Source organism: Trachinotus anak, unplaced genomic scaffold (genome assembly GCF_046630095.1).
Source record: "Trachinotus anak isolate AG129_WGS33_773 ecotype Australia unplaced genomic scaffold, CSIRO_AGI_Tana_v1 ptg000018l, whole genome shotgun sequence".
Classification (NCBI taxonomy): domain Eukaryota; kingdom Metazoa; phylum Chordata; class Actinopteri; order Carangiformes; family Carangidae; genus Trachinotus; species Trachinotus anak.
The window spans coordinates 18,493,220-18,507,832 of NW_027273869.1; the positions used below are offsets into that span (position 1 = coordinate 18,493,220).

The 14,613-nt window shown below is 41.2% G+C and overlaps 1 protein-coding gene across 5 annotated transcripts in view; it reads left to right on the forward strand.

Moving 5' to 3' along the window:
• The window catches only part of plxnb2a.1 (plexin b2a, tandem duplicate 1), a 166,554-nt gene that overhangs the window by 45,117 nt on the left and 106,824 nt on the right, over positions 1–14,613 (forward strand). For 4 of the 5 annotated variants that reach the window (XM_071502766.1, XM_071502765.1, XM_071502764.1 and 1 more), the window contains one exon: positions 4,452–4,509. The exons of the other annotated variant lie outside the window; for it this stretch is intronic. The gene's annotated coding sequence lies outside the window, so the exon portion shown is untranslated. The remainder of the gene's footprint in view (positions 1–4,451; positions 4,510–14,613) is intronic. 5 annotated transcript variants of the gene reach the window in all.

Consider the following 14,613-nt stretch of genomic DNA (forward strand, 5'->3'; position numbering starts at 1 on the left):
TGAAAACACTGCAGGCTCCTGATTGGTCAGAGAGAATGGTCTCTACAGCAACGTCACTGTGTGAGACGAGAAGCTCCGAACAAGCATTTCTGTTACTGCTGTGCCGGGAACACACCTACTTGAATGTTGATATTTTTAATATTTTGAATTAATTTCTGATTTTGGTTTTGACAGAAAATGATGAAAATGAATGTTCATACTCATCGAACTGTTCATTGTCGTCCTGTTTCTCCTTTGTGAGGTCACAGTGACTTTGATCTTTGACCTTTTGCCCCCAAATTTTAACTAGTTTGCTGTTGAGGTCATGTGAACATTTGTTCCAAACTTGAAGAAATTCCCTCAAGGTGTTCTTAAGATAATCAGGTTCACAAGAACAGGAAGGATTAGCGCACAACCTGAAAAAGGTGAAACTGTGATCGTCAGTGAGTGGACTGAGATGAAGATGTTGCGTTAGAATAAATTAAAAACACTGGTTATTGATCAGGCCTACAGTGAATATGGAGACGGTTTAACATCATCACTTACACTGGTTTTATTTTTGGACATCAGTCAACAGATAACCAGTCTAACCAGCTCGGCAGTGACTCAGGTAACCTTATGATCTACGCTCAAACATTAGTTAAGCATACAGTGCGGTTTCACCATGTTTCATCAGTAATTGCACATTGTGATGCTGTACTTACCTCGACCTGGCAGCTGCTCGCCCTCCTCCCTGCTGTTCAATGAGGCAGCGGCTCTGTGCGAGTCATTAAAGGGAGAGAAAGCTCAGCTGCACAGCCGTCAGCTCACTGTACCGCCCTGCTCTCATGGCTGGCATTTCTCAGATAAGAACCAGCCAGCAAAACTGATTTACAAGGCTCCTCTCCTCCCTCTCTGTGAGTGTGTGTGTGTGCGCGTGTGTGTGAGAGTGTGTTTTCGTTGATTTAAAAGGCTCAAAGTGTAATAAACCATCATGAAATACTCCAGCAGCAAAAACACATCAAGCTGCAAATCACATCACAGCATTCAACACTCGTTCTCCATCTGTCATACAGCAGAGAGGTGTGTGTGTGTGTGTGTGTGTTTACAGTACATGCAGGTTTCAGTTTGCACGTTGAAAAATATATCTTTCTCTTTTCCAGGGTGTGTATTATGTTCCTGCAGCTTATAGGGTGTATATGTTTACTTCACTCCCATTTCTTAGCACTCTCATCCTTCCCTTCTCCCTCCCTCCCGGCAGCAGTCATTTGATACAGGCGTCAATATTACAGGGGCGGGGAATTCCAAGAATGCCGGCGTTAACTCCTTCTTTTATTGGATTTTCAGCCACCAGGGCTTTTCCTGAATACCATCAGTTCCACAGAATCCCTAAATAGCAACCTGACACCGAGCTGGAAAGTTTTTATTTCACTCATCGCTTCAGGTTGAAAGTTTTCTACTCTGGCCACACCCAACACAGTGATGTCACAGTGTACTGGCCACACCCCGAGTTGCGTACTTGCACATGCAGAAGTTACAGAGCAGTGTTACTCGCTTTTAGCTCTGCTTTTGCTCTCCACCACCTCCTGAGGGAAATCCGGTCATAATATAGTCATATAATGTCATGAACTTTCGAAGGTGGACCTTAAGTATTTAGATCAAGTGCCTTGTCAAAAATAAACTGTGCTAAATTTAGTAGTCAACAGGTGTTTCAATGTGTCATTTACATATATAAAGGTCCCATATTCTATAAAGGTAGATGTCCACACCAGCAAAACGAGCTGTCAGGACTTCTGGAACTTTGTGATGTCACAACAAAGCAGTCAGCTTCCTGCTTCAGCTTGAAGCTTCTCATCCACAACATTTTCATGGCAGATTTTTCCACACAGGGAAATTATTCATGCTTCACACTCCTGGCTACACAACTAATTATTAGAGCTGTCACTTTTCCACAAAGTGAAGTTTGAATTCGTTTTAATTCAAATGAATGTCTGGGTTGTCTGATGCAGCTCTGACCACACCCAGCAGTCACGGGTGGAGTGTATGAAACACACCCTGAGTACACATCACTGCGGCTCCGTGAGGACTTTAACTACTTGAGGGCAGCAAGATAAAGATGTCTTTCTAAAATCCAAGGCCTCAAAACTGACAACATTTCAGGAAGGATGGGAGTTCTTGTTTATGCTCGCTCTTCAAGAGTTTAATCTTGTTTAAACACTTAAAAGACCATTTTTCAGGAAAAGAAATGATGCATTAAGGTAATAAAAGTGATTGACCGTCATGAGATTTTTAAAATATCAATAAATACAAATAACAGCTTGTGGTTACTATGGTTTCTCTATGTGAGCAGGGAAAACGAGGCACAAACATTCATCACTCTGGTGAGTGTGTCAGAAAGCTCTGGACTTGAAATTAAATCTGAAGAGCTGTAGAGAACATACTAGTACTTAAACAAATAAAATGCTGTTTGGGTTTTCCATGTATTAAAAATAGTCCTTGAAGTTGTGGAGAGCTTTCAACACATCGCTCTCTGTCCCTCTGTAGGTTTTTTTTTTTGTATCTATTGTTAGCAATCTATTTAGGGGGAGACAAACATCATTAAATAATTAAATCTGTTCTAAAAAAACATCCCAGGCTTTTCTCGAGGGGGAAAAAGCTTTGGTGCAGTGTCGGGAAAAGTGGCGGAGACAAAGTTAATGGTGCGTTACATAAAATAAAGACAGTAAATATCTCAAAGATGTAATCATCCTGTCATCCTGTCCTCTGTTATAGACTATTTAATAAAGCAAAGAAATTACTGTGGCAGTTATTATCTCCATGTGCCTGAACTGTTCTGTGATTCAATTCTGAATAGAGAACTGAAATCTTTCCCATATGGCTCTCTGCGACTCTTCAGGGAAATACATGAAAATGTATAAATAACCTCTCTATAGAACACAAACACTTCTTGTTACTTTACAAATGAAATTTCAGACTAATGAGACACAGAAACATGAACGGCGCCTGCTTCCTGAATACTGGAGAGTTCTCTAAGTCCCAAGGATATTCTGTACTACGATACAGAAGGTTGTATTTACCGCTGGGTAGATGCAGGATCGATGGGCAGATGGTTGGATGAATGCATAATATCCAGTTAATTAAAGAGTGAACATTTTAAATCCCTCCAACCTTCTCTTATTTTTTTCTTTTGATAAGTAACCTGGAGTTAAAGAGGAACAAAATGATCTCCTCTGGAAATGTAGCTGGACGTCCAGAGGAGCAGACGTGCGCCCAATTTCTCAATGAGTGAGATTCATAAAACCCAATCATGCGCACACACGCCTGTATAATTCTGACAGAGTGTTAGGCCTCTGGTCCGTATTCTGAACATTTTCTATCACCTCAAAAGAAAAAGTGATTTATTAAGTGATATTAGGACAGTTTGATTTTCATACATGTTACTGAGAAGGTTCACATGTAGACTTCACCTGATTTAATCCAGAGGTGAAGATGTAATTATCCTTAATAAATCATCTTTTTGCGAGCATGTGTGGGAAACTTTCTCAGCCTTGGCAGGAGTATCAATCAATTTCTCACCTGCATCCGTTTCATATTGACTGCAGCGAACACTGCTGCCAGATCCAGTCTCCACGTTGCCAAACTCTTTACTGTTTGCTGGTGCGTTTTGACCTCGAGGTGCAATCCTGTTGTATGAAGCTTGATGGTAATTTGTCCTGCATGAGGAGAAGTCGCATCAGGACGGCGTGCTGTGAAACGGTGAGATCAGCTGAACCAGTGGTAACTGTGACGCTGTGAACCGGAGGTTGATCCTCCTGCCAGACCCGGGAGTTGAGTGTTCTGACTCATGGATGATTGGTGCTGTAGGTGGTTGATTAGTTTGGTCCAGAAAACATGGACCACTAAAGTCTGATTAGACTGAGTCATAGAAAAAGTCTGAATATTGCCTCTATTAAGTGCATTTAGCATCTATGTGTGTGTGAGAGTGTGTGTGTGTCTGTCTGTGTGTGTGTGTGTCCTACTTTGTCAAGTGCCCCCCCCCCCCACTGACTCTTTCAACAGAGCTGGTGTGTGGGAGTCGTCTCCTCTGAAGTTGACTTCCTCGCTTTTCCTATCTCCTCAGTTTGCAGCCGTTTCTCTGCATAATTAACCTTCTTTCAAATGGCGGTCGGTACCTCGTGGCTTCAGTTTTGTTCATTTACATGTTTTAGCTCTAATTGACCGCTCGCGCTGACAAAACTCTCACAAACCCCTACAGGAGGATTCGCACAAACCTCACAGTTCGGCTAAAAATAAGGGAGGATTTCAGTGATGTTTTTAAGGTTCAAACAGTTGCTGCTCTGGTCGTCAGCGCTGAATGTGTTTAGAAGTTTTGTGTCAGTGTTAATAAAGTTCTTTGTACAAGATACTGCACTGTACAACTCCTGTTAAGAGGACAAATAATTTGAAGCCAAACTAGAAAATAACAAATGTTATGTTTGTGTTTTTTTGTGTAGGAGAGGAGGGTGAGGTGGTTCATGTCATCAGAGTTCAACAGGCCTGAACACTGAGCAGGTGAGGAGGGAAAATCTTATCAAGCTCATCTTCTTGACTCGTTGTGTTTTATCTTGTCTGAAATTGGTGATTTTTTTTTACATCTGAACTCATCTTGTATTTGTACAGTATCTGTACAGGTGAGCAACTCATTTTCATTTATCTGTTAATCTAGCAGTAGTATTCTTAAATAACTGATTTACTGTTTGGTCTTTAAAACATTAGAAAATGCTGAAAAACGCCTCCTACAGCAGATGTGACGTCTTTGTTTGCCTCATTTTGTCCGATGAACTTCCTAAAACTCAGTCATGTTCCATTGACTTCAACATAGGACAAACAAAAGCAGAAGATTCTCACATTTGAGGAGCTTTTCACTTGTAAAATGACTTTAAGTGAATCAGTTCTCAAAATCGTTGCTGATGAATCAGTCAAGTAATTGACTAATTGTTGCTGCTCCAGTACAAGATGGTGTTACAAAATAGAGGACTTTCTTAATCTGGTGGCATTTTTCCAACACCACAGTTCACAGAGGTTAAAACTCCAGCAACTTTTCTGAAGAAAAACTTTAACACATTTCAGCTTGTTGTCTTCATCCGAGTCATCTACGCTTCATTCATTAAGGCCAAAGAGTCTTTTCAAACTGACTTTCTCCTTTCTCCAGGCAACATGTTGGATCTGGAGACTGTTTGAACCCAGTTGTTTAAAGGGTATTGTTCCTAGAATAGCATGCTAATATGCTAAGTGTTTGCAAATTTCAAAATTATAAAAGTGAAATGTTGTAAAGAACAACACAAAAGTTAAACCTTTTACCTCCCCGACCTTCTCCAAACCTCCAGCTTCTGCACAGAGCAGATGAAGTGGGTGATAACGGGCTGATGACTTTGATGAATGAATATCTGGTTGAGGTGATAAATGGAATCCTGTTGCTGTGGACGATGAAGACACAGCGCAAAGACGAACTAAAGGTTAAGACCAAACAGATCACGTAAAGTTATCCGAGTCACTGTCAGCTTTTTAGTTGAAGCAAACGTTGTGACCTTCTGATTTAGATAACATCAGCTTTTCTCCCTGAGAATCAAAACCATGATGAAGCTGTCTCTGTTTCCTCGTTAGTTTTCTGTGGTGTAATGAACATCACAGACTTGTGGGGCAGTTGGTGCGACGTGTTGTTTTATTGATAAATTCCTCCACTCACACAAAGGGTTCCTGCTTCTCTGTCTATAGGCTATGTCATATAAAATTCTCATAAACCCAGTTCATTACACTGGAGTTGCTGTGTCAACACATAGCATTGCAGAGGTGTTAACCTAATTATTTGGCCATATAACGCACACAAACACACATTATTTCTCCAGTGTCGAGCCTCGCAGGGTGTGTGTCGACACATGAGGGGCTGTCAGGGTGATGGAGAGCAACAGGAAGACGAGCACAACAGTGCTGCTGATACAGGAAGTAGTTCAGCTGTGATAATAAAGTGTGTACGGGACTGTGCTGATGTTTATCACCGTCTTTAGTACGATCGCAGGCTGATTGTTCATATCAGACAGACAGATAGAAAATCTCTGCTCGCTCTCACCAGCAGCAGCTCCTGAAAATCGGTACCAAACCAACAGCGTTAAAAGTTTGAAGCCTGCATTGTTTGCATCCACGTTTAATTGCTTGCAGTCTCGCTGGCAGACGGCTGCAGGTGCTGGCACATTACCACAACCTGTAGATCAGTGGAACAGTGTGAAACCATTGGCAGGACTGTCGTAAATTCTCACATAAGAGCCAGTATTCAAATAATGGCCCGATAAAGGCCCGTCGCTAATGAAGGTTGGGTGAAAGAAAAACATTGAGGGAATTACCTGCAGCTTATAACAACAGCTCCCATGGTGAATTCAGTCTAATGTTACATTTCTGCAGCACTAATTCATCCGAGTTTTTCTTTTTTTAACAGAAATAATGTTTTCATAGTCTAATTATTTCCAGCGGTTTCTTCTTTCCCGTACTCCTGATCGATGGTTCTCTACCATCAGCACGGCTCAACACTTACTGATGTTCTTTCACTTTAAAAGTCTACATATGGAGAGAAGGCTGCAAGACTTTTCAAGGTCCCATATCGTGTAAAGTGAGATGTCCATGTGTTTTTTGATTATGAAGGAGCTTCTATATCAATAGAACCTAGACCTGTATTCAGAAACTGAGCCTTAAAACGAGTCGTCAGGACTTCTGTAACTTTGTGATGTCACAACAAAGCAGTCACCATCTGAATTTACAGGTAAACATGGACCATGGCAGCTCTGTAAAAAACTGGACATTGAGTTCAGATTATTTTGTCTAATTTTTTTAGACACTTCTTATCACCATCTGCATATTTGAATTGACATTGAGTTTATGTTTGATGCTCCTCCTGATGCAACCTGGGTTTGAACCTCCAACCAGGAGATCAGCAGGCAACCTGCTCTACCACCCGCTGATTCCAATTAATTGATAGTAAAGATAATAATTAGTTGCTAAAAAATATAGTCAATGCAAAACCAATATCATATCAATAAACATGAGTCAAAATACAAAACAGCGACAGCTAATTACTTTCCATCCAGCTAATCTCCCTTCACTTCTGCTGGACTTATTTTTCTGAAACAAGTTTCAAAAATGTAAAAACTCGTTTTTCTTCTCACACACACACACACACACATACACACACACACACAAATACTCCCACTTTCCTCTGGGAGGTGTACAGGAAAGCACGGGTTTGTTTTGCAGAAGGAAGTTCAGCGCGTTAGCATCTTTATTTCTGTGTGGGTGTTTGTGTGTCTCAGAGGGGAGCTGCAGCTGTGAAGGCTGGCTCAAAAATGTAAACTCCACTCGCACATACTTCACACACTCACACACACACACACACACACACACACACACACACACACACACACACACACACACACACACACACACACACACTACAGAAGACAGGGACTGTCTTTATTACTGTCAACAAATGTAACAGTTCTTTTCCTGCTCCAGAAAAGTCTCCCTCTCAGAGCTCGGCAGTGCGAGCGTGTCACTCGTATTACATGCAACTGAAAGCAGATGTGTACAAACTGTAAAATGTATTTAGGAGCACGAGTGTGAATTAAATGTTTTACAAAATTCAGCTCAAGCAGCCTCTTTTTTTTTTTTTTTCTTTTTTCTTTTTTTTTTTTTTTTACAATAAAAAGTTGACAACACATCGACACGGACGCTGAAACTACAAAAGCCACTGGACAGTGACATCCATCAGCAATGCATGTGAGGCGTTTATGGAACATACGTAAATTGTGGCATCTACTGATATGTGTTTTTTACGGGACATCTGTAGCTACAGAAAATAATGCTGTTACACTCTCGCCCTCAAAACTGCACGAGTCTCTACAGCCACATCAGTCCCACAAGTAAAACCTCAACCTGGAGGAAACATTGTACTTTTTTGATGAACAACTACTTCATTATAGACAAGTTCACACTGTTTATACTGTTTAAAGCAAAGTATAAATAATAACATAATTATTAGATAAATACACTTTGAAGCAGAAATAATTAAATAACATAATGTACTTTTGCATTTTGCTTGGAAATGTCTCCTCATATCTCTTTATTAAGGATACACATTATTTGATACATTTTCATTGTGCCCTTAACGTTCTCATTTCCATCTATCCATACAACACAATATGCAAAAAGTGAAGGGGTCTGAATACTTAGTGAGTCCTCAGTGTGACCATGCCCAGTATTCTTGGTGGATTATCTGGTCCAGCAGACAGAGACGACCTGCTTGAGCTGAATTACTGCAGGCGTCGCACATTTAGAGAGAGGCTGCGTAGAGCGGTGGGATAAAATAGGATGTTCAAAAAAAGCCCCTTAAGTGTATCTGAGTATCTCAGTGACACTTGAAAATTGTACAATCTGCAATATTCCTTTGTTCTGCTTCCGTGTTTACACGTTTCATTTAATGGAAAGCATTCTCAATTTTCTAATGTGCTCCAACCTTGCCCTGCAGGAGTGATTCTGTGGCACTGTTAAAAGGAAGCAATGGTGTATAAAGAGATTGAACGCCTACATTTCAGCCTGGTGAAAATGCTCCATCCAGCAGAGACGCATGTAAGAGGTTGTTGTTGGTCATTTGACTTTGACCATGGGCTCTCAGAGTCTGACACACAGGCTTCCCTTTAATGATGGCGGGAGCAGGAAAAGCAAACCTCCTGCAAAAGTCACTGAACATCTCTTTGGTCTTTGACACCTTCAGCTGTAAGAAAAACTGAACTCACCAAGTTCATAGCTGAGATCTGAAGCCATGGAAAAAAAAAAGGCTTATAAATATCACAGTTTATTCAGCGATACACAACCGAACAGATCAAAGATTTTATATCCTGTTTCCAGATCTCTGCAACTCCTCTGAGCAATCGTCATAACTGACGAAATGATGGGCAAAGTTTTAATAAACAAAAATGATATTTAAGGTCCTTTGAGAGATCCAGTGTTGCATCATTGAATGCAGAACAATAAAACAGAAAATACTGAAGGGCAGTAACTCAAAGTTCTACAGGCTCAGTGTCTGAATACAGGCTGTGTGCATTTCTCTGTGGACTGAGGCTTTGATACTTTCACAGTATTGATATAGAACCTAGACCTGCTTTATAATCAAAAACACATGGAGATCTCACTTTATACAATATGGAACCTTAAAACCATTTCATTTGTCACAATATTTCCAAAAAGATTCTCAGGTAAAGTCACAGTATGGCTGCCATACCTGAGAATCTTTTGCAATTTAATGCATAGTTCATACTTGACAGACTTGACTTCAGCCCCTCCTCATTACACCTTAATATATTCCAGATATAGTTTTAATATTGTATTGTAATATATATATATAAAATTCAATATTTCATTGAATATTGTATGAAGCAGATGTATTTGAATTCAGAGGCAGTGATGCTGGAGGTGACGGATAGATGGAAACTTATGGAGAGAATAAATACATCAAGAATTAGACACAAAGCAGGAAAATGAACCTACTGACAGATGAATGGCCATGGATATTGGTGGTATATTAGAAATAAAAAAGGGTACATATACACATACAGGCTCGACTAATGACTTGAATGCGTCAGACTCTTACAATGACAGGTTGATTATGTTGGCCTTTGTGGCGGCGAGCGTGTCCGTGTGCGTCGCTCAGGAAAACTTTGCCTTGTCTGTAAATGTGCTGATGCACTTCTCCAACAGGGGGGAAAAAAACAGTGATCTCTCTCTCTCTCTCTTATCTCGCCTCCATTATTATATCCCAGCATTGAGACGGGTACAGCATGAGATGAGAGAATCAGTTTGTATTGAACATGGTTGAATGCAGTGCTGATGAAAGCTCATGCTGATAATAGCTTTTTCATTATGTCCTTAGCCAGGCTTGGCATTTCATTTTCTGTTGCAGAGAGGGAGAGAAGTTCTGACTCTCACTGCTGCTGCTTTTGGTGGGAGTTGTGTCTTTTGACTGGAGTTTGATTGTGTGTTGTGTGGAATATTATTTTTTATATTGCACTTCTGTTCAGTTAAGCTAAGGGGTAATACAGGGCTTTGGGGTTTGAGGGGTTGTATTTACCCCTGAAAACAGATGCCTGTTATTAAGGGTAAGATTCTGTTCGAGATGAAGTTTTATTGCTGACACCGTTTGCACTTTGGTTCCTTCAGCTGATGCTACCTTGACTTCATGACTGGATCATCCAAGAAAAATATCCCTGTGGGACTGGTGGAGGCAGCAGACATCGGCCAAGTCTGACTGTAACAAACCTTTCTGCAATTATTCATCCAAATCGAAGTCCAAGTCGACCTCTGCTTGTGAGCCGTGAACAGTGGTTAGTAGTAGATACTGGGCAGATCCATGCCGGAAGAATTGGATAAAGGAGATTTTGAGAAGATGGATGATGACACACTATTAAACGCAATTATTTTTAGCTGGTCCCTGAGGATTACAGTGTCAGTCAGAATAATTGACCGGTCCCCCCCGTTGGGTACTAGACATGTCACTTTTTATTTGAAATTCAAGCTTCAAAATATTTAATTTTGAACTGAGTCATCTCAGTTCAAAATTAAATATTTGAACTGAGATGACTTGTTTTTTTCTTGTCACTTGTCGCCAAGTGCTTGCTCATGGTAGGAACTGTTGGGTATCTAAAGAGTACGGGATAGACCTGCTCTATTTGAATAGTGCTTCTGTTGTGATTAGTGCTATATAAATAAAAACTTGACTTGTTTGAATTCTCTTCTTTAAACATCTCAGAGCGTTTGAAGTAGTTACACCTTGGGCTCCGACAGCGACGCTTCTGAAATTCACTATCAGCTTGACCTACTGCATATCCTCTTCAGATACCGGTAAACTAAGCTACTAAAGAATGGAAGGGGACCGTAGTGAGGAAAGCCGATGATCGTGACACTGAAGCATCTTGAAAAGCAGTGGACTTTGAACTCTACCGCAGCAACAAATCTGCTAACTTGCCGCCCAAGTGAGGCAGTGATGGCACCAGAAACGAGTATCATTAACTGTACAACCTCGTCTGACTGCTGACTTTTCACCACACTCATCCTTGGGACCCTTTCCAGAAGCTCGTAAAAAAGGCCACCACTGAGAAGAACATGCAGCCCGTTGGCATTGTTTCAGGAGAAGGTTGTCGGGATAATGACTGATTCTGACTCTCACTACAAAAGAAATGATAGCTGTGATGAAATGGGATGTAACTTGCATTAGAAAATAAAACATCATTGAGGAATTTGAGTTATAATCACGGTTCCTTTAGTTTGAAGGCTTATCAGACTGTGAGGAGGGATTTTCCAATTCTGGAAATTTATCATGACGGCAAATTGTTTGTCTCAACAAGATAGAGTGACGTTGACATTACATGGTGTTTCTTCATATTTAATTAGCCAATGTTGCCTTTCTTTTGCTGGATCCTCTACATTGGCACCTCCATCTCACTGAAATGAAAGAGCAGGCTGCACCGGGAGATATTTTCCAACTTATTTAACACATTGACAAACTATGGTCATAAACCAGGAAAGAACATTTTTATTCACTGAAGTCACTGAAGCCCTCTGACTAAGTAATGGGCTGCCAAGGAAAAGTCGTAACTTTACATGAAGGCCGCAGCGTCAGCTCCGTTCCCACACCCTTTGGTTGCATAGGTTGGAAGTCGTGGGATTTTGTTTACACGGCAGACACCTCTTACTCCTGATCTGCAGAGATGCCTGTTGGGAGAGGATTTCAGAGACTGGTGTTGGTGTAACAGTCTAGTTCATTACCATCCGGCCTGCTGTTTCTGACTCCCTCTTCCCTGAGGAATGTCAGTCATATTGAGCAGGACCAGATGTGTTTGCCCCCACCTACCCGGCCATCCGCCCCTGCTTTACAACAGTTCTGTCTATGTGTGGGTTTAAAAGCAGAGATATTTTAGGAAGTTTTCATTAAGTTTTCAGTAATTTCTCTAAAAATATTCTTCTGTTGGTTAGAGAGCTGCCAAAACTGCAGTTAGACGACAGTGCACCATAGTTTCTTGATCTCACCTGGGCATTACTGGAGTTTTAAACTCTTTCTTACCAAAAGTGATAAAATCTGCCACTGAGGAAAAAAGACATACTTGTTTTCACATAGTCAAATTAATGACAATCACTTAAAAGGCCCTGGTCACACCCAGAAAATAGCTGCAGAAGTTAATCCAGATGGGTGTTTTAGCTCCATGCCAGAAATCTCCATCCAAACTAACACGCCTGAAAATATCACCTGACCATTCTGTTGCCGCTGCTGCTGTTTGTTTTCTGATGGAAGAAGGATCGAGTGATAGGAGGATGACGAATGAGGGAGGGATATGTCATGACTGATAAGATCCAAAGAAGCAAACATGGGTGCATCATTTCCAAACATCTCTGAAAACTCTGGGGTCAAACTGAAAAGGGTCCAGCAAGACTATTCCCATTTTCTCTCTACTAGGCCTTGAATCCCCCTGGACTTTTATTTTCAAGATTCTTCGTGTTTCCTTTACATAAAAAGTTACTGAAGTCGGAAAAGCTTCATGACCTTCCAAAATAATTAAAAAAACACAACAACAATTGTAGCATGAGCAACAGTTTGGGCAAGTTTGAGTCCCTACCATTTCCCGTCCTTGGTAAATATCACCGCTTACAAACACTTTTCATAGCCAGCCAAGGGAAGACGTGAGGTGTTGCTAATCCGTTCAGATGAACTGATTTCTTTGTAAAAATGTGCTACTAAAAACTGGTGTGATGAGCAAGGTCACAGTGGGTTTTTCTTCCATTGAGTTGTGAGAGTCAGTGGACAACAAGACTGTGGTTGTACTTGTTATGAATACGTGGAATCTGAAACAGGTAGGTGTTCAGTCAGCCTTGACTGGGGGCAATAAAGGAGTATAACTGTATTGTTGCAAGATAATGTTAGTTTTTACATCCTTAGAAATTTGTTTTCATAGAGAGAAATTGAGGTGGGAGGACGGGAGGCACTGAGGGACAAAAGGGAAGTAAAGCGTAGGAACATGAGATAAAAAGATCCAAACACAGACGTTTTTTTTTCTTTCCTGCTCTCACATATTGGATTTTCATTCGGTGTATCTTAGATTTGTCTGCCCTCTTGTCTTTTTCTCATTTCCTCCTCTTTACCTCTCTCCAAACATATCTCTGTAAACAAAGAAATTCCTCCACTAGCATGGATCCATTTAGTTTCCACTTCATTTTCGAAGCCGCTCCGTCGCGGCGGTCTTGATCAGAGCGACTGATGCAGCCAGATTCAACATTTCCTGTCAGACTGTTGAACAAATGGCTGCAGCTCTGCTCAGCTCTCCACCTTTTTATCTCTCCTCTCCGTTGTTCCCCACTACTCCTCAATTCATCTCCTCTTCATTCCCCAAGACTTTAAGGGGGTGTATATTCTTATTTTTCCGTCAAATTATTCCTATTACCACATATCTTTGGAGCATTTTAGTGACATTTTTGCTGTGGTTTACCATGGCCACACTATTTTTACCTAATCTGTGCTGTATGAGTTCTTTTATAGATCCATAATTAATCAAATGGAAGCCAAAATATCTGCCCCATTTATCAGGCATACAGTCGAGGCATTACCCTCCTGAACCCTGGGACGGAGCAGCAGAGTCACAGAGAGACGCACTCCAGTGCAGTTTACAGAAGGATTTTGCCCTGCATGCCTTTGGCCTCATAAACAAACTGATTAACTCTGTGTGTGTGTGTGTGTGTGTGTGTGTGTGTGTGTGTGTGTGTGTGTGTGTGTGTGTCTCCTCTGATCTGGTGACACAAAGCAGAAGTGGCTTTGCTCCCAGCAGATGAGGAGAGAGAGATAGGGGGGGGGGGGATGCAGAGATGGGATGGAAAAAAAAAAGAGAGGTGGTGTGTTGTGTTTGGGAAATGGGTCAAGAGGAAGTTGAGATTGTGCTTTTAAGTGTGTGTGTATTTGTGTGTGTTTGTGTGTGTGCGTGATGTTTCACAGCTGAGACCGTGTTGTTGGTCAGAATGGGAAATTTGCTCCGTGTGTGTGTGTGTGTGTGTGTGTGCGTGTGTGTGTGTGTGTGTGTGTGTGTGTGTGTGTGTGTGTGTGTGTGTGTGTTGACGGTGCATAACTTAATTCCACAGGGAAGACAAAGCAACAGCCTCTGTTTCCTGCCCTAATTGCTTAAAATCCTACACAAATAAGCCTATACACACACACTCACACACACATGTCTACACAGTCATTTACACATCCTATGTTTAAAAAGGACTTATGCAGATAAGTTTAGCATTTGCATAGTTTTAACATTCGTTATCTATTTTGACAGAATAGCTAATACGTCTTTTTCACAGTACTTGCGCACACACACACACACACACACACAAACACACTTTCTTCTTCTATCCCTTAATTTTGTTTTTCCGCCTCCGCTCTTCTTGACACCTCTTCCCCTCACTTTCTGCATCCTCGTCGTTGCCGTATCGTGCTGCAGTGGCTCATGCATTAACATGCAGTTGTGTACTTACACATCCGGCGGACGTGGAGCAGCATTAGCATTCATTAGCAGAGTCTAAGTGATGAGTGTTAACTCTCATTTT